General features: G+C 42.3%; 1 protein-coding gene and 1 pseudogene across 2 annotated transcripts in view; one reads left to right on the forward strand and one right to left on the reverse strand.

Moving 5' to 3' along the window:
- Positions 1–22,376, forward strand: part of GAB2 (GRB2 associated binding protein 2) — a 175,256-nt gene that overhangs the window by 69,497 nt on the left and 83,383 nt on the right. The window lies entirely within an intron of this gene.
- LOC118898969 lies at positions 21,237–22,226 on the reverse strand (annotated as a pseudogene).

Here is a 22,376-nt window from a genome sequence, read left to right on the forward strand (position 1 = left end):
ATTAGGAGACCCAAGTTTTCATAACACTGCATACACCCTTCTTAATGTAGTGGTTAAGAGTCAGGGCTTTGACTATTTACAATAGCCAGGACATGGAAGCACCCTAAGTGTCCATCGACAGATGAATGGATAAACAAGATGTGGCACATATATACAATGGAATATTACTCAGCCATAAAAAAGAAACAAAATTGAGTTATTTGTAGTGAAGTGAATGGACCTAGAGTCTGTCATACAGAGTGAAGTAAGTCAGAAAGAGAAAAACAAATACCACATGGTAATATATATATATGGAAAAAAAAAAAAAAAAAAAGGTTCTGATGAACCTAGGGACAGGACAGGAATAAAGACACAGACATAAAGAATGGACTTGAGGACACGGGGAGGGGGAAGGGTAAGCTGGGACAAAGTGAGAGAGTAGCACTGACATATATACACTACCAAATGTAAAATAGATAGCTAGTGGGAAGCAGCTATATAGCACAGGGAGATCAGATCAGTGCTTTGTGACCACCTAGAGGGGTGGGATAGAGAGGGTGGGAGGGAGACGCAAGAGGGAGGGGATATGGGGATATATGTGTACATATAGCTGATTCACTTTGTTATACAGCAGAAACTAATACAACATTGTAAAGCAATTATACTCCAATAAAGATGTTTAGAGAAAAAAAAAAAAAGAGTCAGGGCTTTGGGTCTGTCAGACATGGGCTTGAATTCTGTTTCTGTCACCTACCTACTCTATAACCTTGGCTAAGCACATGGTAAGTATTTATGTCAGGAATATTTTCAATTCATTAAGCTGACTGATAGTGGTTTAAATGACATTATCACATTATAAGTCTAGAATAAGCAGTTGCTGCCTTTGGTTTAGAGACTCAGTGTTGTCATCAAGGGTGTTTATTCTGTATATCTTCCCATTCAGCCATCCATAATGTGTTGGCTTTCAACCTCATGGTAGCAAGAAAGTCAAAAGCTTTCTCAGGAGCCCTCAGCAGATATCTCCTTACGTCTAATTGTCCAGAATTGTGACACATAGATACATACAGTTAGAAGGAAGCCGAGGAAAGCAAACAAACGTCCTGCTTTTCTAGACTCTGTAATGAAAGAAGACAGAGACTGTAAATGGATATTATGTTTTCCAGTCAACAGTGCAGTGCCCATTGAATTAACATTCAGTTAATGTTAAATGGTGTTATTTCTTAAAATTTTATTGAAGTATAGTTGGTTTACACTGTTGTGTTCATTTCTGCTGTACAGCAAAGTGATTCAGTTATACATATAAATATACTTTTTCATATTCTTTTCCATGATGGTTTATCACAGGATAGTGAATATAGTTCCCTGTGCTACAATAGGACCTTGTTTCTCTATCCTCTGTATAATAGTTTGCATGTGTTAAATGCTGTTATGATGATGATGGTGACGTGCTCTTCTGAAGATTCAAGTGATATGATATTTAACATTTTACATTTTACGAAGTACTTTTACTTACTCGTGTAAGGAGTTTGTTGGTGGTTATTGTTGTTATTGCATATTTAGAAGTTCCTTGAAGATTGATCCAAAGAAGAAAGGTCAACCAGGAAGGACAGCATAGTTCAAACCTTCACATTGACCTGTCCCAGCTCCAGGTCTGTCGCTTTGCAAAGCCTTCCTAGACCACCTAGAAGCACAGCAGTTTAAAGCACTGCTCTAAACTCCTAATGTCACTTACGACTTATAATGTTTACTTGCTACTTATATTTTTAAAATACACATGGCTTCTTAGCTAGGTCTTGAGCTCCTTAATTTCAAGGTTTGCATAGAATGTACCCTCTGGAATGTAGGGAGGAACTCGATTACTGTTCATTTATTGACAGAACATTTTCTATTTCTCACCATTCGCTGGATTTGATATAGTGTAGGGATGGGAAATGATTAGAATTATGCTTTTCTGTGAGGGAAGAATTTTATCTTCTTTTGCTCAAACCTCCACCATTCTTTCTCCAACTTGCCTCTCGCTTCTTGCTGTTTTTCTCCTAAGAGAGCAGTATGGATTGCCAGGGGAGGAAGCATACCATTCCTCTCCAGCTTATCATGTTATGACTCTCCAGCCTCTTCTTAACTAAGCCTTGACTCTGACTTGGCTATGAGGAATTTTGCCCTACTTTCTCTTAGGGCCCTGCCCCCTCACTGCCATCTGTGAGACTGCAGCCAAAAGGAGAAGTTTAGCTTCTTTGGTGCCTTTTGCATCCTCCACCACTGTCCTTACGTCTTTTTGGAGTGTTGATGTAAGAGGCAAATAGTATTGGGTAAGGAAGTCAAACCCATTGACTGAAATCTACAGTGATGTATGAATCATTATCTGATCTTTTGCTGAGACCAAATGCTAAGAATGTGTAAGGATCTTGGAAGTTAAAAATATTAAGTGAATGTTTAGCAAAGAGTATTTAGTAGCAAAGCTAGTTGGAGAACACCATTGCCCAGCCCGGTATTCTTTCAGCATTGTTCTCGGCTAGTGCTATAGTCTTCAGAAGTGATGCCAGAGTAATCACAGCCAGATTCCTGAGCAGTTGAATCCAATGGCTCTCTTCTCTTTACCGTGACTCTGATTTTAGAAATAGAAAGTAGCTGCTAACATATTTTAGTTTAATTTGTGTAAGTCACTGATCCAACTTGTTGTTTGTTTTGTTTCTGATGGTACAAAAACCAAGAATTTCCTAACATTATGTTCCTCATACCCTTTGGCCACTTGATTTTCCCATATTTTTTTATTCCTGTCCAGTTTTCACTGTTTGATGATGCTTGTTGTTTAGATATAGCAAATGAAATGACAGCTGTAGTACCTGTACTTCCAAGTTATAAAATAAACTTAATGTGCAGACATACATAGACAAAACACAGAATCCTCATTATCTATTTACATAATAAAGCAGTTCACCAAGGCTTAGGAGATTTGGAGTGCCAGTTAATTATTTCCCTTTCCTTCTGATACAGAGAATTGGAAGAAGGTATCAAACGGAGGTGAAGGTGTCAATTCTACTCATGGCTGCCCAATAGCTCCTTAAGTATAGTCTGGAGAGGTAAGTCTAGGAGAACTCTGTGCGATGAGAGGAATCTAAACTACCAAGGGGTATAGAGAGTAAAAGAAGAGGAAGTTAAGGATGAAATCCTGTGGATCATAGATCTGAAAAGGATCCCCATAAGGCTGAAAAGGAGCACAGAGATGCAGGAAGTTGTGGTGTCAGATAATCCAAAGGATTTGGGAGCAGCATTTAGCAAAGAAGGAGTGCTCAGCTGCCTTGAATGCAGCAACCACAAAGGCATCCAGGGGATTTTACAACAAAAGAAGTCTTAGATCATCCTTGGTTTAAAAAAATAAAACAAAAACAACTTTCTGTTCTCCCAGCCCAGCCTCCCTAGATGCTAATCACATAGGACCACCTACGTTTTGTTTTCCAATGTACCTTCACATCTGGCTCCCATTAGGTATAAAAATATGACACTGAAAGATTTCTGGCCTCAAATTATTTATTATAAACCTGCAAGAAAAACTTAGTGTATGTGTTTGTGTGTTTGAAGGATGACTGGTGATAAGATTTTCCTTTTGTAATTGGGGCCCGAAATTTCTGGGTATGAGGACTTATAAATTGCTCAATTAGGAGGAGTGTATTAATGGGGCAGCAGGGTGATAAGCCCTTCAAAAGTGATGCCAGGGTCCTAGGCAGCCCAGCACTGCCCTCCTCCCTCTGGTATTTGTAGAACGTGTTTTAACTTTTAAACTGTGAGATTCTTGATCTGTTGTTGTTCAGTGCTGTAGGGGGTACTCTACTGTTGGGGCTCAATAAATAGTTGGCAAAATTAGGCTTCTAGAAGTATAAGAGAAGGGGAAAGAGAACGCTCTGAAAACAAACTCCATCTTCAAATTTCTGCTCAGGCCCTAGGGCACGGAGAGAACTCCATGGGCCTGCTTCTGCCTTTAAACATCTACGGAAAAGTTCTGTCTCAAAATCAAACAAACAATACTCCCTAATAGCTAATTTTTGGTCTCCTCAAGTTGCGTTTTAGTTTCCTCACTGTTCAAGCCAAGCTCTGATTTGTCATTACAAAGATCTTCAAGTGCAAATAAATCTCCTGCATTCCATAGCCACCTCTATGCAGGTTTTCCAACCCTTTAAATCTTCCTAAGTCTTAAATTGTGAGGTTTATTCCTTGATCATCGAAATTCACGTAGACATAGGATATCATTTATACTACCTATCCGCTTCTCTCATCATTTGCGTCAGGCTCTGTGTATAAGGCTCTAGGGCCCTTGCCTTCTGTGCTGTAATGACTTATATGAATAGAGTGCCTAGAACACAGTGAGGATTTGATAAATGTTACATTGAAGTTTAAATCACACCAGGTGCCTGATGAGCTTCTCTAGGGAATAAAGCCAATGCTAAGTTGGTCTCACTAGGTTGGTTGTGTGTGTGTTGGGGGCGGCGGGGGGTGGGGCGGCGGGGGGTGGGGGTGTGGGCAGAGTTCCAAGCCGGTAGCTTCCTCAGACACTTCTCGAAGAACTAAGGGTCCTGGGGCCCTCGCCACTAGCTTCCAATAGCCTGTGTATTTTTAGTCCCCGCTTTTCATGTAAGTTTCCCGTTAACTGCTTGCAGGAAATCTTTTCTTGGACATAATCTGCCCGTTTCCTGAAGTCTTCCTCTCCGCCTTGTGTCCGTTGGGGATGAATCAAGTCAGCAGTTTTGGAGAGTGTGTGTTCTCTTCCCTGACACAGCCTCCCTGCTTTGTGGACACCAGAAAGCTGCCTTTCTTGTCTGTTTCTAGGGGTGAAGGGAGGAGGGGCAAACCCTTGGTGTGTGTCAGCCTCTTAGACCGCCTGGCACAAATGTCCCTTTGTATGAGGAGGAGGCATGTGTGCTTTTTCCCCTTCCCAGTGGATACTTTCATCTGCTAGGTCTGGATGGTGTCCTCGGAGCTGTAAACAGTGGAGTAGGAGATAAAGGGCTGCCTTGGGGAGGAGGCATGTGTGGCAGCAACTGGTTTTCCTTCTCTGCCCCTCACCCGCTTTGTCCTGATTAAAACAAATCAGGTCTAGGCGAGGCCTGATTTGAGCCAGCCTAGACCTCTCTAATCCCTTTCCAGGACCCAAACAGCATGGACACCGCTCCGCTTACCTTGAAGACCTCAAACTTAGAGAAAGATGTTTTCTGTGATAAGGATAACAATTCCTCATATTTGTACAATGTTAGTTTCTAAACATGTTATGTCTTCTGAGGAGCTGAAATTCTGGCTTTGTGATCCCTTAAGAATGTAGGATTCGGATCAAAAGATATGAGTTTGAGTGCTGGCTCTGCTCCTTAATAACTGTGAGACCTCAGGCAAGTCAGGGAGCTAATAATAGCTCCCTCTTCGTAGGGTGTTACAGAGTTTAAATGAGAAAATGTATGTGAGTTCCTGCCACATAGGAAACACTCAAATGTTAACCCCCAAAAAAGGGGTGGGGGTAGTAAGGGGTGTTAATGGAGATAATGGAGATGAATATGCTATGCATAAAATGCTTAACTTTTTAGTAATTTGGTTTGAGGTCTGAGCATAAGCATTTTCTCTCTCCTCTAAAGCCACCCAGTTCACCTGGCCTCTCATTCTGACCATTCCCTCCTTCTCTCAAACATCCATCACTGTGACCTCTTCTTTCACATGGTAGCTTAGCTCTTCCATCTAAAGCAAACCCCTGTCTCTTGAGGCCGGCCACTAGCCCAGTGTTTGGCACAAGGTAGGGTTCAACAATTACTTGAATAGGTACTCTTTGTGAAAAACTCAGAAATGCAACCCCTTTCCCATCCACAAGGGCCTGCCCTTAGTCACTCAAACTTATTTCTTGATTTTTATACCCAGGGATAAGTGCAAGGGATGGAAACCACTCCAGATACTTTGAACAGGAAGGAATTTAATACAAGGGATTAAATGCTTACCAAATGGTAGGAAAAACTAAAGCTGTATGCTCCACGAATGATACTTACTCCCTCCCCACCCCCAGAATACCACTGAAGTGATCAGTTAACCCCCCCCCCCCCCCCCCACTCCATAGCTGTGTTCTAGCACTTAGGAGGTCAGACCTGAGAAGCTACTGCTGCAAATGCCCCGTGGCACTCAGGAAGCTGGAAAATGCCTCAGCTGCATAAACCCTTTCATAGCTACATATTTGCTTGCCAGAAGAAACAAGAAACAGCCCCGAGAGCAGGAAAATGGTCTTCACCTCACTTCCAGCTTACCTGTCTTGTGTGAATGCACATAATTGGTAGATTAACTGCAAGCAAATCTGGATTTTTTAGTTTTCCACTGTTTCCAACTAGAAGGGGAGGGGGGTGGAAGTGGAGTGAGCCAACCTACAGTATATACCACACTAGTTTCATCTAGAAGGTATTTTGGGTTGCAGTATGTCAGGATAAAAGCTAAATGAGGAAACACAAACAGGTCCCTCTGCACCTAGCTGATTCCTTCCAAGTGCAGAGTCACTTCCATAGAATATGTTTTGGATCAGATGTCTCTTTGGGAAATCTTCCATATTTCCCCGTGGCCTTTAAAAGAGCCTGACTGACCCAGCTGGCTCTCCTTATAACTCATGGGATGTACCCAACAAATGTTGGGATGAATGCCCTCTGTATATGTCAGATACTATGCTAGGCAAAGGGGACGCCAAGTCAAAAAAAGAAAGGCAAGGCCCTGCTTTCAAGGAGTTCTCGGTAGTCTAGTAGGGTGACACAAGATGAAAATAGTTAGAAAATGATGACAAATGCTAAAATGAAGATATCCTCAAGAACACAGATGAGAGGTACATAAATCAGATTGGAGGATAAAACGAGGATAAATATGAAAAGGCTGTCTGTATTCATGTAAAGAGTTAAGTGTAGGGACTTCCCTGGTGGACCAGTGGCTAAGACTCTGCGCTCCCAATGCAGGGGGCCTGGGTTCCATCCCTGCTCAGGGAACTAGATCCCACATGGCACAACTAAAGATTCGCATGCCGCAACTAAAAAAAAAAAGATCCCACATGCCACCACTAAGACCTGGTGTAGATAGATAGATAGATAGATAGACAGACAGACAGACAGACAGACAGACAGACAGACAGACAGTTAGTTAAGTGTAAAGGATTTTTATTAATATTAGGATCCTACAAGCCTGGCCCGATAAGCTTAAATATAATCTCTTTCTGCCAATCACCCAACCCAGACACAAGACCCCAAAATGTTCTTTATTTTTCCCAAAATTTTTTAATGAAAATTTTCAAGCATACAGCAAAGTTCAAAGAATTTTACAGTGTATACCCATGTATCCACCATCCAGATTCCACCATTAATATTTTACGACACTTGCTGTATCACAGCGGTCCCCAACTTTTTTGGCACCAGGGACCGGTGTCGTGGAAGACAATTTTTCCACGGACTGGGGAGGGGGAGGGATGGTTCAGGCAGTAATGTGAGCCATGGGCAGATGAAGCTTCGCTCGCTTGCCAGCGGCTCACCTCCTGCTCTGCGGCCCGGTTCCTAACAGGCCATGGACCCCTGCTGTATCACAGACCTATCCATCTATCCATCCCTTTGTCCATCCATTATTCATCTTATTTTTTAAAGCATTTAAAATAAATTGCAGGCATCATTATATTTCTCCCTAAATATTTCATCATGCATATCATTAACTCATTAACTGGAGTCCAGTATTTGTTCAGCATTTTTCTTCAAGGTAAAATTTACAGAGTGAAATGCCCAAATCTTAAGTGAGTGTTCTCTGAGATTTGACAAAGACATATACCTGTGTAACTCAAGCACCTGTAAAGCTGTAAAACATTATCATCATCCCAGAAAGCTTCCTCATGCCCCTTCCTGGCCAGTTCCTACCCTCACCCTCCAAAAACAACCATCATTCTGATATTTTTTTCCCACCATAAATTATTTTTGCCTGTTTTAGAATTTCACATAAATGGAATCTTATAGTATGTGCTTTTTTGTATATAGCTTCTGTCACTCAGCGTGATACTTTTGAAATCCGTCCGTGTTGTTGTTTAATAGCCCATTCCGTTTTATTGCTGAGTAGTATTTCATTGCATGCATGTACCACAATTTATCTATTTTCCTATGGATGGATACCTGGATTATTTCCGGTTTTTGGCTATTACGAAAAAAAGTCTACTCTGAACCTGTAATCTACTTTTAAAAAATAGACTTTAACTTCCTCAAACAGTTTTAGATTTACAGAAAAATTGAGAAGATAGTACAGAGAGTTCCCATATACCTACACCCAGTTTGCCCTATTATTAACATCTTACACTTAATGTCCTTTTTAAGGCCCCCTTTGGCTTAGTGTTTTTGGCTGATTGCTTAATGAATTGCTGTTTGGAAAGACTGCAAATGCAGTGCTACCAATAAATTCCCTGCAACAGGAAATTGTTTTTGTCATCCCACTGAAATTATTGACCCAGGATTTGTTTTGTCCAATAAGCTGGAATCATGAATGCCTAGTAGTTGATGTGTATACCCATCCGTTCCTGAGAGTCTTGCTCAAGGAAGAGCTCAGGGTCAGGTCCTTGGATCTGCAGGTGAAGAAATAGGGCTTCTGTATTCATCTGCACTAGCAAATGATCCCTCCACCACAGCCACTTTCTATCTTTTCTACTTCTAGGCTTTCCTCTCACCTCCAGCAAATCCTCAACAAGACTGTAAGACTTTTTCCCAAAGCACAACTTATGATTATAACAACAATTAATATTTATGTTGCCCTTGCTGGTTTATAAAGCTCTTTAACATCCATTTCTTCTTCGTTTCAATCTAGTAAGATATATATTATGCTCACCTTATAGAGGAAATACTAAAGGTCAAAGGGATTAAATTACTTCTCCAGAGTCACACTGCTAGTGATGAAGAGTTTAGGATATAATCCCAGCTCTGTCTTACCCTTGAATCCTGAATTGTTTCCTTTATATCATATTCTTTCTACTCAAAATTTTGGGCCTCACCATTTTTCTTAAATGATCTAAGACCCCCTGTGATTGGGACTCAACCTACTTTTTCATTCTCATCTTTTCCTGGGAGCCTCTAGGCTCTAGAAACACTCAGTTGTAAATTGTTTCCTGAACACTTCATGACTATTGCTTCCTCCGTGCATTTTGATGATGATGGCTTCCCCTTTATGTTCAGAGTATTTTTTCTTTCTTCCATCCTTCATCTCTTGTTCTCAGAATTTCCTTTTGGGAATATTTCTTTATCCTTTAAGACTCATCTCAGATATTCTTACTTTCACTCGAAGCATCCTTTGATCACTTACCTCTCCCCTACCCCCACCCCTCACCCTGGTTCCCAGCATCAGGAACATGGGTCCCTATTCTGTTTATATATTAGACTTTTTTTCTTTTTTTTTATACATTTATTTATTTATTTTTGACTGTGTTGGGTCTTCGTTTCTGTGCGAGGGCTTTCTCTAGTTGCGGCGAGCGGGGGCCACTCTTCATCGCGGCGCGCGGGCCTCTCACTATCGCGGCCTCTCTTGTTGTGGAGCACAGGCTCCAGACGCGCAGGCTCAGTACTTGTGGCTCACGGGCCCAGTTGCTCTGCGGCATGTGGAATCTTCCCAAACCAGGGCTCGAACCCGCGTCCCCTGCATTGGCAGGCGGATTCTCAACCACTGTGCCACCAGGGAAGCCCTATATATTAGACTTTTGAGTGCCCAGCAGGCCCATTCCATATTCAGATACAAAGATGATTAAAACATGATCCCTTAAAGTTGTTTACAGTCTGTTATGGGAATTAGATGTGTATAGAAGTGATGATAATATAGGGATTAAAAATTGACCCAGATATAGATTTACTGAGTTCCCACTGTGTACCCAGCACAGATGCTCAGTACATATTTGTAGAATTGTATTGAATAATAGACATGAGGCAATTGGGCTTAGTAGCAAGGATCTTGAGCATAGGCAAAGGTGGAGACTTACCTGCTGTGGTTAAAGAGCATAGACTGAGTCTCTGCCCAAATAAATTTCTATTCAGTTTCTCCTTAGTCTTCATCTCATTGGGTCAGAACTACGTCTTCTTCAGACATGTTTCAGGGTAGCAAACTGAGTTCTCAGGTGATTTAAACATTCTCTATAATATCGTTTCATCTATTCAACAAGAATCACTGAGATCCTAGTCTATGTTTGTGTCTTTGTCTGTATCTGAGAATACAGAGATGGACAAACTGTTACTCTCAAGAAGCTCAGGCAACTCGAGAAGCTCATAGCAGAATGTAGACACCTCCACAGACAGATAATAATAAATAACCTGAATCTTTTTTGGAATAAGACAAAGCTAATTTAAAGTAACAATTTCTTTTCCTATAAGAAATCCCTTCAGAGCACTTTCATGACCACAATTTCACTTTTTTGCTCTGCATCTAGACTTTTTTTAACCTACAGAAAAAAAATTGTACAAATTTGATTCAATAGAGTTTACTACTGTTATTGACCTGTGACCACGATGTATCATTTCATTTTCTAAGGAAAACCAAATTAATGCAAAAACAAAATCCCCCTAAAAGTTTATCAGCATGAACTTAAGTAATTTTTTCATTTGCATGGTATTTGTGTTTGCTAGCCCTCCTCTGGCATCAAGCTGTGATTATTTAATTTTTAATTTTTTAAAAAAATTAATTTTGGCTGCACTGAAGGGCTTGCGGGATCTTAGTTCCTTAACCAGGGGTCGAACCTGCACCCTCAGCAGTGACAGTGCAGCATCCTAACCACTGGACCACCAGGGAATTCCCAAGTTGTGATGATTTTTTTTTTTTTAATTTTTACACTTTATTTATTTATTTATTTATTTTTGGCTGTGTTGGGTCTTCGTTTCTGTGCGTGGGCCCTCTCAGGTTGCGGCGAGTGGGGGCCACTCTTCATCACAGTGCGCGGGCCTCTCACTGTCGCGGCCTCTCTTGTTGCGGAGCACAGGCTCCAGACGCGCAGGCTCAGCAATTGTGGTTCATGGGCCCAGTTGCTCCGCGGCATGTGGGATCCTCCCAGACCAGGGCTCGAACCCGTGTCCCCTGCATTGGCAGGCAGATTCTCAACCACTGTGCCACCAGGGAAGCCCAGCTGTGATGATTTTAAATAAGACATTTACCTGAAAATAACACCTGTTCTGACTATCTCACAAGGTTGGAAGCATTTTCCATAAAAAGAAATGAAGAAGCTCTTTGGGCACTGATATGGAATAAGCTCCAAGATATAATTTAAGGGGAAAAAAGTGAGCCTCAGTTACACTATCTGTAATGATACTGAATCATACTATACGACCATTTGTATTTAAAAAGGGAAATATTATATATATTTACTGTTGCATACATAAAATATCTCTGAAATGAAACACAAGAAACTCGTAACAATGGCTATCTCTACAAAGCAGAGAACAGGATGGCTGGGGTTAGGGTGGAGGGAGACATTTTTCTGTTTGCTATTTTATACCTCTTGATTCTTGAGCCATGCTACGTCAAAAATACAGTGTTTAAAAATAAATGAACAAAAATGGTTTAGGGATAATTTACTACTAAAGTTCATAGGAATAGGCAATTGTGGATTTTCTTTTTTATTCATGGCATTATTTCATCTCATGTTTTCTGGTAAAATCACCCTCTAAGTATAATCTCTATATCTCTTGACTGCTGACAGTGTGGTGGTTGTCAGGGTGTTGCTAAGTCATGTAAGATTCTTAGAAATTGCACGCTTTAGGTTGGTAGTAGTTTCTGTGGTCAGGAAGAAGGTGCATATGAGCATAGATATAGAGTTCTTAGAAATCTAGCATCATAAACTTTCAGGGCTGAAAGATACAGGAGTTCATTCTAGTTCACCCCCCACCGTATGTTTGTATTCCCCCTGCAACATTCCTGCTTAGGGGTCATTGTCATTACGATGTTGCTCAATATTATTAATGCTAGCTAAATTAAGAGTGCCTCAACTTAAGTGGTCTCTGTGCTGTCCTGGAAAGATCACTGGGCTAAAAGTCAGATTATTTGACATCTAACTTCAGCTCTGCCACTGGTTCACTATGTGGCTTCAGGTAAATCACCTTCCCTCTCTGGGTCTCTGTTTCTTCATCTCTAAAACTAGGGCATTAGACTGGGCCAGGGGTGGAAGGTACAAGGTATGCCTGCTGCCACTTCCCCCTCCCTACCCATGATAGACATCAGTTCAGTTTTGGCAGGTTCTTTATGATAGATTACCACAAATGAAGTCTCGGAATGCTTCTCAGCACAGTCCTCCAAGCAACTAGAACCAATAGGTAGGACTTGGGTAGGACTTGGCAAGTGAAATAAAAGTCATTCCCTTTCATCTCTAAGGTTCTCAAGCAGCAGTGTGCTGGTAAATGTTTAACAACAGGTTCTCAGAAAGAAAAAAAAAAGGAGAAGAAGAAGATGCCCTGATTTATAGCATTTGCCAGTTTCTATGATATAAATACTCCCACCATGACTGATTTCAAATCACTAAGGTGAAATCAGCTGGGTTGCAGAATTACTGAAAATTTAACAATCAGCTCTCATGAGCTAATAGAAGCTGACTCCAGCACATAACTATAAAATCGATGACTTTGGATTAACTGACCACAGCCATAAGTGAAAATGACATCCTCCCTATGGAATTTTATCCAGAGGCATAATTCTTGGTTTACAGTCTTTTGGATTTGGAAATACTTGAGTGTCAAGAGATCTTTATGAAATTCTTCTACTCCCCTGAGCCTCAGTTACACTATCCATAAAATGGGACCAAGGATTCCTACCACATAAGATTATAGTCAGTAATGAGAGACTGCATATAAATCACTTAGCAGGGACTTCTCTGGCAGTCCAGTGAGCTTCCAGTGCCGGGAGTGTGGGTTTGATCCCTGGTCAGGGAACTAAGATCCCTCATGCCTTGTGGCACAGCCAAAAATAATAATAATAATCACTTAGCACAGTGCCTAGCCCATCGTTTGACCTCTCAAATATTCCCCCTCCCTTACCAAAGTGGAGGTTGTTATGTCAGATTGTGTCTTTATCTTTTCCAGACTCCCAAAAAACTTGCCATTGCTCTCCTTCCAGCCCTTCTCTTTTCCTAACCATTCTACTCCCTTGACGTTCCCTTTGCCTCTCCCTCCTCTGCTCTAATATACTTAACCTTCTGTCTGAATGGAATGTAAATACTTAATCTTACCTATTCCTAATGTGTTATCTGTATTTATCCTCTATCCAAACCTCTCTTGGTAATCTGTGCTGTTGGAGACTGTAGGCACACTTGCAGGCAGGGACCAACTCTGTGTCTCTTGGACTGTCCCCCGTCACAACACCATGAGTAAATAAGTGTTAATAAGTCACTTCTCAGGATCAAACTTATATCAAGGATGTTGCAAAAAACCAGCTTCTCTTACGCAGGTACCCGAGAAGGCTGCTGCAGATCTGCCCAGAGCTTGGTGGCAGATACCTGGTATGTGCTCTGGTCCTGAGGATGAAGTCCACATTCCTTAACTTCTTCCCATTGGCTTTTTCTGATCCCTTCAATAAGGATATAAGACCCTCTTGCTATTCATTCCACTAGCATGCCATATTTCCCTCTATCATAATATTTATCATGCTTTATTATAATTATTGATACTTGTTTTTTGTTGACGTCTCTGCTAGGTACTGGGCTCTGAGATCAAGGACCGTGTCTGTATTGTTTACTGCTATATCCTCGGCCCCTAGCACAGTGCCTGGTACATGGTAGAATACTGAATGTATAAATTCATTATTTTAAATGAATTTTTAATAATAATTTGCTATCCTATAAAATGAATAGAAAGCCTCTAATGTAACTCGTTGCTGAGTTTGGTTAGTCATGTGGTAAATTTTCTTACAGCACATCTTCTTTAAGTTGTATACTCAGGTAAGAGCTTGCAATTTCTGTCATTATATCTGGTTCTCTCAAGAGCCATAGAGATCAACATTACAAAGCCTAAGGGAAAGTCAGAGGGGTAGACATGGGAGAAAAAAAAATCTAAAGAACAGAAACTGTACCACTTTTTTTTACCTTCTAATGCTATAATATGTATCTTCATGCATATATAGTTTTCTTTCCTTTGAATTATTCCCTCAGTCATTTGCCAGAAATGAGAATTATTGGGCAAAAGGGGATGAACATTTTTAAGGCTCTTGAAATACTGCCAAATTGTTTTCCAGGCACATCATATCAACAAATAGCTTTGAGCAACAGACATGGGTGTCTGTTTAATCACACACTTACCACCACTGGGAAATGTCATTAAAATCTTTTTTGCTAGTTTAATAGAGGGGGGAAAATGGTCTTCCCCATTCCTTTTAGTTCATGTTTGGTCTTTTTAATCTGCTCCTTCATGCAGCTCTTTCTGAAGGAGCATCCTACCCCTCACAGACTTGTTCAGAGGCTGTGAGGCTCACAACCTCATTGGCCCCTGGGGCACAGCATCTCCGTTGTGCTGTGGTGGGGAGGGGCGGTGACAGAGGGAAAACATAACACAAACCACACCATTGTTAGGGGATGAGGTTGCTGGGATAATGCTGTGAGAAGGGATGAAAAGAACGATTCTCCATTCTTGATTGTTGTGATGTCCAAGGATGAGCCAACAGCTCCAGCACGGGAAGGGATGGGTCTTTACTGCTGCCAGATGCTCCTTTTTCCATTGCTGCCTTCCATTATTTCTGGTTCGAAGGGGGTGAGGGGGGTAGCCTAGCAGCTGAAACAGATTAACTTTTATGCCTAGTTTCCTCCCTTTCAGTGATTGCCCTGGACCTCAGGACATTCACAATTAGTCAGAAACTGTTTAGAAATAAGAATGTGGTTCAAGGTCCATCATGTATAAGAGCCAACCTTCTGGAGTTCGTGCACCATTCCTGCCTTTATCTATGGGAGCTGCATGAGGCAAAGAGAGCTTTCTTCCCTCTCCTTCCCTACTGCCACTGCCTCATTCAGGCCCTCATCCTGTTTTGTCTGTACTATGGCAATAGCTTCCTGTTTCCCTTAATCTACCCTCTTGTACACTGTTACCAACGTGATATTTCTATGACCTGCACGTCAGATCTTGTCACTCTCCAGCTTCAGCTGTCAGTGCTTCCTCAAAACTTTTAGCATAAAATCCAAGCTCCTTTTCCCAGCTTTTTGGGCATTTAGCAATCAGATCCCAAACTGCTTTTCCAGACTGGCTTCCACCTCTCCTCTGGACTGTGCCCTGACTAGTGTATCCATTCTCTATAAGGGACTCCCGTTGGTCCTTCTGCCCTGCTTGCCCTTCTGCCTCTGTTCTACCTGATTGACTCTTTCTAATCCCTCACATCCCTCCTCAAAAATCAAGGGCCCTCAATTATCACCTCTCTGGTGGATTTTCCTGGATTTCCCCTAGCAGTTAATCACTCTCTCCTGTAACCTACACATAGATCATGATGTCTACCTTTGTTTCCCTCAAATCAGGAATTATCACCTTCCTTTTGTATATTTGTATTTGTGAATCCCCCAGCCCCTATCACAATATTTTGCACATAATAAGTGCTCAAAAATGTTTCCTTTCCTTCCTTTCTGCTAGCCTATTCTTAATCTCTTCAACCTTCAATGTGTTTGTATTTTTATAGCTGAAAGGGAATGTAGTATAGTTTAATCCTTTTTTTTTTTCTTCTTCTTCTTTTAATGGTTAAAAAAAAAAAGCTCAGTAAGGGGAGGAATTCGTCCTGGAATACACAGCCAGATTTAATGGCAGAGCTGGGGAACTGGATTGGTGCTGAGCTCCTTAGGTAGTTTGAAAAGATCTTTGAAATAAAGGATTGCATCAGGGGAGAGGAAGGAACTAAGGTTCATTGCCAAGTTTTATTGCTGGATGCTTTATGTATGTTAATTATTTCTATCTTTAGAACCTTATTCCTTTTTTAAAAAATTGTCGTAAAATACACATAACATAAAATTTAGCAACTTGACCATTTTTAAGTGTACAAGTTCAGTGGCGTTAAGTACATCCGCATCCTTGAATGGTGGTACAACTGCCACCGCCACCCACCTCTAGAACTCTTTTCATCTTACAGAACTAAAACTCTGTGCCCATCAAACAACAACTCCCTATTCCCTCCTCCCCCAGCCCCTGGCAATTACCATCCTACTTTCTATGTCTATGGGTTTGACTTCTCTAGGTACCTCATGTACGTGGAATTGTACAGGAGCTGTCTCTTGTGATTGGTTTATTTCACTAAGCATGAAGTTTGCAAGGTTCATCCATGTTGTTGCATGTGTCAGAAGTTCCTTCCTTTTTAAGGCTGGATCATATTCCATTGTGTGTATATACTGCATTTTGCTTCTCCCTGCATCCATAGACGGACACTGGATTGTTTCCACCTTTTGGCTACTTTGAATAATGCTGCTATGAACATGGGTATACAAATATCGTTCAAGACCCTGTTTTCAATTCTTTTTTGGTATATACCCAGAAGTGGAATTGCTGGGTCATATGGAAATCCTATTTTCAATTTTTTGTGGAACCACCAAACTGCTTTCTGTAGCAGCTACATCACTTTACATTCCCACCACAGTGCACAAGGGTTCCTATTCCTTCACATCCTTGACACATTTGTTATTTTCTATTTTTTTGACAGCAACCATCCCAGTGGATGTGCAGTGGTATCTCACTGTGGTTTTGATTTGCATTTCCCTAATGATTAGTGAGGTTGAACATTCTTTCATGTGCTTATTGGCCATTTGTATATGTTCTTTGGAGAAATGTCTATTCAAATCTGCCCCCTTTTTAGTCAGGTTGTTTTTGTTGTTGTTGTTCTCGTTGTGTTGAGTTGTAACGGCTCTTTATATAGTCTGGATATTAACCCCTTATCAGATATATGATCTGCAAATATTTTCTCCCATTCCATGGGTTATCTTTTTGCTCTTTTGTGTCCTATGATTCACAGAAGTTTTTAATTTTTCTGTAGTTCAATTTACCTATTTTTTTTCTTTGATTACCTGTGCTTTTGGTGTTATATCTAAGAAATCATTTCCAAATCCAACATCATGGAGCTTTTCCTATATGTTTTCTTCTAAGAGTTTTATAGTCTTAGGTCTTACATGTAAGTCTTTGATCCATTTTTAGTTAATTTTTGTGTATGGCATAAAGGTTCATCTTCATTCTTTTGCATGTGGATATCCAGTTTTCCCAGCACCATTTGTTGAACAATTATATGTTACCTCACTTTATATGCACAATAATCCTGGGATGTTATAACTATCTAACGGATAAGAAAACAGAAGTTGAAATATCCCTGGAGACACCCTAAAAGCAGGGCCCTTTGTAACCTAAGTGGGCCAAAGGCATAAAAGAAGAAGAAAAAGACCATTTATGATATAAAGCGAGAAGAGGGGGAATGGAGAGAGAGGGGAAAAAATTGCATAGGCAGCTAGCCCTGAGCAGAACTTAGGGGTAGACTTCAAGTTCACTTGAGAGCCCTTCTCCTTCTGCCCTTTTACTCTCCTCCTCCCTCATGTGACCGTGCTTCTCTGATTCTCTTAAGGTAGCTCCTTGGTTTGCTGACTCTTTTGAAATTCTTTTAAGAGGATCATTCATAGCTTTTCTGCAGTCTGTCCCAACCTGTTTTCTCAGCCTTCCCTGTGTCACTCCTTTCCTGCCACTATGAACCCTTACTTGAGCTGTGTTAGTTCTCACTGCCACCTTTACTCCCCATGGTCATTTTGGTCACTCTGCTTTCAGTGCACTACTGTCTTTCTCCAAGTCCTCATACGCATCTGTGTGTCTCCACAGCATGTGGTGCAATGCCAGCCACAGAATTGGGTGCTCAGTAAATATGTTGCGAAGATGACGAGACAGTTTTTGTTCATCTGTAATCTTGAATGCATAATCATTATATTCATATTTGTGTTGATACCAGTACTCATTAATAGTGATTATGAATGCATAATCATTCGGCATATGCATTACAGTCTTACTTTCAGGGATTCTAAAAGATCTTGTGAAATGGTCTCTGCCTGCCATTGACTGCAGGCCACCTAGGAGAAGACAAAATACTTTTCCATGCACTTTACACTTTACTCCTCTGTATAACATGTAGTCCTTGAGCATTCAGTGAGTGGCAGGGAGGGCTGGGCCTTATCCCCGTTCACTGTTAGGATGCTAAAGCATAGCAAAGTTGAGGGATTTGGCTGAAGTCACCCAGGCAGAAGAAGATTGAGGTGGGATTTGAACCTGGGTGACTGACCAGGCAAGATGCTTAACCATTTCAAGCAGCTCATTTTGTTCATCCTCAAAAGGAAGATAATATCATGTACTTCCTAGGTGGTTGTGAGTATTGAAAATCAGACAGTGTACATGAGTAAAGAGTTTAGCACAATACTGGCACGTTGTATAGGTGCTCAAATGCTAGCTATTATTGTTTGTCTCTGTATCTGGTGGTTCGTCCCTCTTGTAACACATTGTGTATTACTTTGGAAAAGAGGTTTGCAAGTACCATCGCAGTGATTTTGTCTCGGTTTGTTGAGAGTATTAATAGCCACCCCTGTTTACATGTGTGTCCTACGTAAAGTACCTCCTGTGATTCCTGTCTGACTCAGGTGCTCAGTGAATGATTCCTTTACTTCCCTCCTGGCTTTGTGCTTTTATGCATGAATTACAGGGGACTTGATACTTCTGGACTTGATACTTCTAAGTCCAGAGGCTAAGGAATAATCCAGTTTGGAATAGAACACTCTCTCATAATTTCCAGACTGTGAGTTCTTTTCAGTTACTCTTTCTGCAGTCTTCCCTGTGTTCCCTTCACACCTCTGTGTGTGTGTGTGTGTGTGTGTGTGTGTGTGTGTGTGTGTGTGTGTGTGGTAGGTGGATTTAAGTTGGAAGGGTCGCTGAGGCGTAGTAGACGCTAATCTGTACCAATGTCTTATTTTCAGTTTGTAGAGGCCCCATGGCACTTGTGTGATAAATGGTGTTGTGTAAGTTAAAATGCAACTAAGGGTCTCTTCAGTGTTTCTTGAATTAAGTTTATTATGTGTGCTAATTTGCGCCTAGAGGCTTTTGTTGTTATTTGTTGTAGTGACTGTGGCAGTAATGAGCCTGCTCCCAGCATAGCTCGGCACGTGCCCCATAGACAGTTTATTTGCATTTGGCAGGACTCCACGGTGTACCCTGAACAAATGAATCAGCCTATTCGGGGCATGGGAAAACGGAATCATAGGCAGGCAATGAGTGTTGCTCGTGAGCCCCAATGATCTGAGATGGGGGAATACCAGACAGTTCTTGTTCTGTTCCTACCTGGATTATTGCTTAGCCTATGGAGTAGCAAGTTCCTTGTAATTCACCAATAAAAGCACAAAGCCAGGGTGGGGGCATGAGGGTAGGAGGGATATGTGCAGGGATGGGGCAAGGAAAGGAATCATTCACTGAGCATCTGAGCCAGACAGGCATCACATGAGGTGCTTTACATAAGGCTCACATGCGAAGCAGGAGTGGTTATTAATATTCCCAACGATCCAGGATTCTGATCCAGGCTCAGGACTATCTGCTTTATTGTAGTGGGTAATACTTTATCTGGCAGCTGCATTGATCCACACATTTGAAGAACTTAAAAAATCTTCAGAGTGGTCCCAAAGCCAACACACTAACGCTTACACACAACTGATTCTTATTACAACCTCATAAGATAAACAGAGCAGGTGATACTTTCTTCATGAGTCTTAGAGAGGTCATGGAACTTTCCTGGGATCACACAATAAATAGCAGACTAATGATTGAACCCAGTTTTTCTGATAGATCACCACTCAAAGGTTCTATAGTTATAAGATTCAACATAAAGCAGTGTATTATGTAATGTCTTATTTTTAGTTCCTGCTTCTACCACCCTTGTTGAGAGTCTTAATACTTCAGACCTAAAAAGCTGCAGAAATCCCTAGCTGAGAGATGTAAGGCAGGTCTGAGTTTAAGAGAAGAAGCCTTGGTTAGCAAGAAGAGCCCAGAAGACAGAGTCAGAAGTCCTCGCTTTGGTACCTCATAGGTTTTTTTTTTGTTTTTTTTTTTTTTTAAATTTTTATTTATTTATTTATTTATTTTTAATTTATGGCTATGTTGGGTCTTCGTTTCTGTGCGAGGGCTTTCTCTAGTTGTGGCAAGTGGGAGCCACTCTTCATCGCTGTGCGCGGGCCTCTCACTATCGCGGCCTCTCTTGTTGTGGAGCACAGGCTCCAGACACGCAGGCTCAGTAATTGTGGCTCACGGGCCCAGCTGCTCCGCGGCATGTGGGATCTTCCCAGACCAGGGCTCGAACTCGTGTCCCCTGCATTAGCAGGCAGATTCTCAACCACTGCGCCACCAGGGAAGCCCCCTCATAGCTTTTTATCTATGGTTAAGTTACTTAGCTGCTTCATGCCCCAGTTTCTTCATCTGTAAAATGGGATAACAGTAGTAACTACTCATAGGATGGGTAAGGATGAAATATATATAAAGTGCATAGTTCAGTGCCTGGCATAGAGTAAATGTATTTCGTTATTATTCTTATGCTAAACAGCACACAGCTTGGAGAAAGCGCAAAATAATCTCCCTCTTGCTTTTCCCATATTTTCCAACAAAGCACAAACACAACATTATCTAAAATGCTGCAAAGTTATAAAACTCAAAACAGAAAACTTACAGTACCGACTATACAATAAAAGCCAAAAAAGCAATGTGCACGTTGCCAAGGTAACCTGCAAGACCACCATGAATACCAGTACAACAGGGGGTTCCGTGATGACCTGGCATAGCTGGCTCTCAACTCGCTCACCAATTTCAGAGAGAGAAAGGGAGACGTGGGGTGTGTGTGTGCGCATGCACATGCATGAGTACATGTGGAAAGAACCATTTTGGGCAGATAATGGGGTATTTGACCCTAGAGGTCGGAAGAGGACTCAAGCAGGGGAGCAGGGCCAGGCTAACAGGAGTGACAGCTGCATAAAAGCATGCCCTTTCCTGAGGGACTCTGCAGGCCAACAGGTTAGGGCATGACCAGGCCACCAGATTGGCCTCAGGTCATCTGTGGGATGGGAAAACGTGCTCCCAGGCTGGGGCTGAACCACCACCTGGAGCCCCCTGCTCATCCCTGCTGGCTTTGCCACTAAACTGACTCTCAGGAACTAGAGACGTGGGAGCCGTCTAGCCAGAAAACTGGAGGGCATCTTTATAGGCATGACCCCAAACCAACAACGCTCCTGCCGCCAGAACTCTGCCGCCAGGGGAAACGTCTCAATTGCTGCCTTCACCTTTGAAACCTGCCCCTGAGTGAGGGATTTCTTTCCTACTGATCCTCCTTCGGCTAGAAAAGTGACAAAAGTGAGTTGGATGGGATGCAACTCCCAGGGGCGGAGCTTCAGTGGCCCTGCTTATCAGGAGGAGTTGGAGCTGGAGTGGCTCCTGTGATGGCAGCGGGCGGGGGACCTGCCTGCGCCGAGGGGAACGTGACCTTCTCCTCAACCGTCGGGGTGACCTGCGCCACATGGGGGACAGTGGCAGCATTCTCCTGGGAGGGCCGACTCGCCTGTGGGTAGCCTGGGCCAGGGGGCCAGCACAGCAGTGGCAGTGATCCTCCCGGCCATCAATTTGTCCTCCGTCCATGTGCTTCAGCGCCTTCTTGGCTTCATTTGGATTCTCAAACTCCACATATGCATAGCCTTAGGCAGATGGGGGTGCATCCTTTCTACAGGCATGTCAGTCATTCTAATTTTCCCATAGGTGGAGAATATCTCCATGATGTGATCTTGGTCACATTCCTGATGAGGCTCCCAATGTGTTCTTTGGTGGGTTTAGGGGACAGCGCTGCCTTTTCCTTTCCTTTTCATCTCCTTGGGGTGGTTTGGATTTGGAGCGGGAATGCCGCCTGTTGTCATGCCTGTGCCGAGAAGGATTCGGAGAGCCAGGAGAGCTGCCGGAGCTGGAGCTGCGGGATGTGCGGGAACTTCCTGAGCGGCTCGCTGCCGAAGATGAGCTGGAGCCCAAGCTGGAGGAGAGCTGGACGGAGACCTGGTGCTGCTGGTACCACGGGATGCGCTGCACCTCTTTTGAGTTTTATCCCCACCACCACCCTTCTCGCTTGACTCCTTTATCTTTAGAGCGATCCTTGGACTTCTCATCAGAGCGGTCTTTGCATTTGGTAGGAGGAGGAGCCCTCGTGCTGGACTTGTTATTATTTTCTTTGACTCCTAACAGGTTCTTCTTTTTCACTCCTGATAAATCCATTCTCCCCTTCTGAGGTGTTCAAAGCAGCAATGACGGCCTCACTTATCTGAACTCTCACTTCTAACTTGAGTCTGAGAAACTATCCCTCACCAACTGCAATTTACACCAAAGTGCAGCATCTTCCCCCCACTGCGACCTCCTCCTGCTCTC

The sequence above is a fragment of the Balaenoptera musculus genome, chromosome 8, assembly GCF_009873245.2.
Source record: "Balaenoptera musculus isolate JJ_BM4_2016_0621 chromosome 8, mBalMus1.pri.v3, whole genome shotgun sequence".
NCBI classification, from domain to species: Eukaryota; Metazoa; Chordata; class Mammalia; order Artiodactyla; family Balaenopteridae; genus Balaenoptera; species Balaenoptera musculus.